Source organism: Sciurus vulgaris (genome assembly GCF_902686455.1).
Source record: "Sciurus vulgaris genome assembly, chromosome: 4".
In the NCBI taxonomy this organism is placed as follows: Eukaryota; Metazoa; Chordata; class Mammalia; order Rodentia; family Sciuridae; genus Sciurus; species Sciurus vulgaris.
This window is the reverse complement of record NC_136464.1, coordinates 87,781,868-87,786,722: the sequence shown is the minus strand read 5'-3', so window position 1 is coordinate 87,786,722 and position 4,855 is coordinate 87,781,868.

The following is a 4,855-nucleotide window of genomic DNA, read 5'->3' as shown; positions in this document are numbered from 1 at the left end:
GGCTCTGTATGGGTTGCTCCAGTTGTCGTTACACAGCTCCTCTTGCCGTTCATGTCCTCACTGGAACCACAATAGTCTTCCCTCAGCTCCCCAGGCCTTCTGAAGCCTTCCCTTCCAGAGGCCATTTGCACATACTCTTCGCCCTCCAATATCCACTTCTACTCATTGCCTAACCAGTGTTGCTTCACTCTTTAGGTCTCTGCTCAATGAGAGCAAAGACTTCATCTCTTTTGTTCACTGCTAAATACTTCACTACTAAAGCTGTTGTTGCTTGTTAGGTTTAGATATGAGGTGTCTCCCAAAAGCTCATGTAAGATATGGCAAGAAAGTTTAGAGGTGAAATGATTGGAGTATGATTGACCTAATCAGCACATTAGTCCTCTGACAGGGATTAAGAGGTGGTAACTGCAAGCAGGTAGGGTGTGGTTGGAGGAGGAGGGTCACTAGGGCCTGCCTTTGGGGTATATATTTTGTCTTTGGTGAAAGGAAAAGTCTCTATGTCCTGGTGTCCCATCCTGAGCTGCTTTTCTCTGCCACACCTTTCCGCCATGGTGTTCTGTCTCACCGCAGGCTCAGAGCAATGGAGTCATTATCTAAAACTTCAAGTCCCAAAATAAACTTTTCCTCCTCTAAAATTGTTTTTGTCGGGTCTTTTGGTCACAGTGGCGAAAAAGTCAACTAAAACCTTGCTTTATGTAGGTACTTAATCAACACTTGTTAATTTAAAGGAAGAAACCTCTAAAAGAGCAGTGTGGATTCTAACCAGCATGACTTACTGACATAAGGGAAATTGCAGAGGTCTGGCCTTGTCCTTTTCCTTATCTTTCTACTCCCAGGTTCCCCAGGGAAAGGCAGGAAATGTGTAGAGTCCCAGTGCACTTCTTTGATGCAGAGCTTTTCTTTATATCATGTCTATGGCTTGCTTGTGTCATCTTTGAAGCAAAAATCTATCCATGACATGACAGTCCTCAGTGGCTAGGAGCGCACCAATATTTAGCCTTCATTTTATGTTGAGTTCCCTCCATTTAATACTTCGGTTATACCCAAGGGCTGTGTTGATTTTTCTATCCCTAATTGATCATTGAGAACCACAGCTTCAGAAGCATTAAGAAATTCGCTTAGGGTCATGATTCTTTTTAGCTTGTACAACCAGGTTGTGACTCGTAAACTCGTGCTCAACCTTAATGCTCCAGTAAGTCGTCAATTCAGGATGTTCCTGGGAGTGTCACTGAGCCATCAGTGGTAGAAATCCCTTGCAGGGATGCCTCACGGAAACTGAATAGGTAGATAACAAGATTGGAAGAAATGAAATCTGAGGCTAGTTTGTGGGTCAAAGACAAAGCCAGTGACTGCCACCTGCATAAGGTATGGCCTAAGCTATGTGTTACCCATGCTGGGAAGCCTTAGGCAAAACCACCAGCCTCTCCTGACCCCAGCAACCTCATTTGCAGGTGGGAGAGCCTGGCAACCGAAGTCTACTGCCAGCTCCAGAGTGCTGGGAGAATTAACTAATAAATGATTGGGAAGCACTCGGCAAATGTAAAGTGCTATATAAATGCTTAATAGTAACAACCACCCTGTCGGGCATCCAGGGCTGCTTTTGAGCTCTGTGGTCCCTGTGTAATGATACTGAACCCTATAAAGTGCTTTACAAATAGTAAATAATTCATTCTCAGGGCACCCCAGGGAAGCGAGAAAGTATTCCTCTTACTTTAGAGAAGTCAAGATCCAATATTTGCTGGGGCTGCTCAGCCAGGAGTCCTTGCAAAGCCAAGTGTGGATCCCCATGGCCCTCTGGGTCAGGCCAGGCTGGGCCCAGCTGCTAAAGCTAGGAGAGCCAGGCTCAGGGTTGGGAGCAAGTCTGGGCTCCCTCAGGCTCTGGTCAGGCATTTGGAGCTAAAGGTTGTGGCTTGGAAGAGTGAGAGGCATGAGAACTGAACAAATATAGCCTGGAATTGGAAAATGCACCTGGGCTTCTTACAATCCAGATACTCTGACTTTAAGGAGACTGGATGCTCCCAAGGTCTTAGAGATGGCAGCAGCCCAGGTGAGCTTACAGGAAGGTCTGGGGATTTCCTCCTCCTAAGGGACAGTCCTGAGTGTACCTGGCCTAGAGAGAAGCTGCTCCTCAGTCAGGGCTCATAGCCTTAGGAGACTAAGCTGAGGGCAAGAGAAGAAGTCCAACTCATGATATAGAAAGGCTACTGCACAGGGGTTAGGTCCCAGAGCTTGAGGCCCAGGATGAAGCTGGGTAGAATATCCCACATTCTAGAGGACCTGACAGAGGGACCCAGGTCTCTTCATTTCTGTGCCAATAGAGTGGTAAGTGATTTGCTGCACCTGGAAGTGATCAAACAGGTGTGCTAAGGCTCTGCAGCCATCCTGCAGGCCCTTCTCTGGGACCCAGGAAAGGTCCAAAACCCTGCCTAGCTTTCTTCCCCTAAGAAAGTGATCCAAGAGTCCTCTCCACTGTCTCCCTAAGAAGCAGCAAGACACCTACAGCATGTGAGGATCAGACATGACTGAAGATTTCTTCACTGTTCATGATGCTGTTGATGCAAATGAGAAATCTTAGGAGAGATGAGAGAATATTGAACTTCTCCAAAGTGGGGTCCTAAGTTAATTGAAGATATTAATAACTGGCTCCCCTACTGATTCACCGCATGACACAGGATCAGAAGGAACTTCTTAGCCTCATTCCCAAAGACAAAATGAGGATAACCACTGCTGTCACTTTGCCACCCATGTGGAGGGCAGATGCCCTGACATGCTAATGGGCTCATGAGTCATGGTGTCCCAGTGTCAGGTCGGTCCCTGGTGCTAGGATGGCATTTGTGTCCCTATATCCAGGCTCAGAAGCAGCAGCTGGCACATTTAACAAGCAAAAATCCCAAGACCTCAGGCCCACCCACTGGTACATATCAACCTTCTGGAAGATGGTATTTTTATTGTTTTCCTTTAAAGTGTGGGACTGGAAGGCTGCCAGCAGACTGTCTCTTGAGCTCAGGGTCTCACACACATTATCTCACTTATGTTCAGTGCATGAGAAAGTTGAGTTCAGAAGAGGATCTAGAGAGTATCCCCAGGATTGCTCAGCCCGCCAAGCCAGTTGTGTCATACGGTCATTATCCCGAGTCCAGTGCTCCTCCTGCTCTACCTTGCTGCCTGCATGGGCCAGTGAGGCAATGGCAGAGCAAATAAGCAGGGGATGTGGACAGAAGGGAGAGTGGAGCTACCCCACATGGAACACAAAGACAAGATGCAGCCACATGGTCCTCTTCTGAACCAGGGAGAAGGCAAGAAAAAGCAGAGTCATCAGATTCCTGATACGTTGAATAAAATTTGAGGGAAAAAAAAAAAAAACATTTAACCTGTCCAAGTGAGTTGTCTTCATTGGTTACATAATTATTGAATGCACTGTGTGTACCAGGAACTACCTGGGCACAGAGGAAGAAATGGGGAACAAGCAGGAAGGCTCTGTTCCCAGGATGTATGAGGAATAACAGAAGGATATGGACAATAAGGAACAAAAATCATAAAAGGCAGATATGAGATGTTACCCAAAAGCTCCCGTGTTCGTGCAGGAATAGTCAGAGGTAAAGAGATTGGACTGTGAGAACTGCAACTTAATCAGTCCACCCTAGTTTTTTTGCATGAACTGATGGTGGTAAGTGCAGGCATGTGGGGCATGGCTGGAAGAGCTGGGTCACTGGGCATGTGCCTGGAAGGGTGCATCTTCCCATGGCGCCTTCCTCCTTCTCAGCAGCCACCAGGTGAGTGGCTTTCTCCTCCACAATCACTCCTCCACCATGATGCTCCACCAAACCTGGGGCTCAGAGTGATGGAACTGGCTGAACCTCTGAAGTCATGGGCCAAAATAAACTTCCTCCTCTAGGTTGTTCTTGTCAGGTATTTGGGTCACAGCAATGAAGAACCAACGCAGGTGGCAAGCCATTTTGGAGGATAACATTGAAAATGACAAAAGAAATGAAACCTTTCCCAGTAAATATATAATAGTTGTAAAACTTCATGATCAGAAGAACACAGCATGAGACGAAATAAAGCACTGAAAGGAATGTGGAAATAAAGGGGCAAAAAGGAAAACCATCATTGCTCTAAGTTTTGACACATATCTCTTAAATTCTGAAAACCCCTGGGGTTAAAAAAAATAAGAGACATAAGAATTATAATTAATAAAATTGAATCAATAGGTAGAATTTAGACTCTGTCCTATAGATAATGTTATTTATCAAGCATCCTGGGGAATTTATAAAAGAAGATGAAAACCCTTTAAAAAAAGAAATTATACATGCTATAGTCTAAAACAAAGTATAGCAAGGTATAATATGAGTAAAGCAGATAATGCAATTTAAACAAACAAGTGAAATTTTTTAAAAAATTGGTGGGGTGGGCTCTTAACCCTGGAATCATAGAGGTCAGACTTGAAATTACAGATTTTGGGGGGAAAGAAAGAAAGAAAAACCAAAACACTGAATTTCAAAGAATATGGAATGTGGCACAAAGTGGAAGCAGAAACCAACTTATGATCTGAAATGCACTTTAAAAGCATGGGAAGTCAGTGGAAAAAAAACAAATAAACCAAAAGCCCAAGTAGAACAGGTAGCTGGAACCAACACAGATAAAAGCAAAAATTAATACCACAAGCAAAACAGAAAAGTAAGCTGCGTGCAAAGTGGAAGGAATGATAGGTTCTCCTCCACCAGGCTATTTGCTTGTGAGGATCAGGCTGGATAAAAATCCCAGCAAAATAGGGAAATTCCAGGTAAAGCTGATGAAGAAAAGGGAGAGGTACAAAAATAAATACAACTAGTTATGTGAAATGAGATGTAACAAG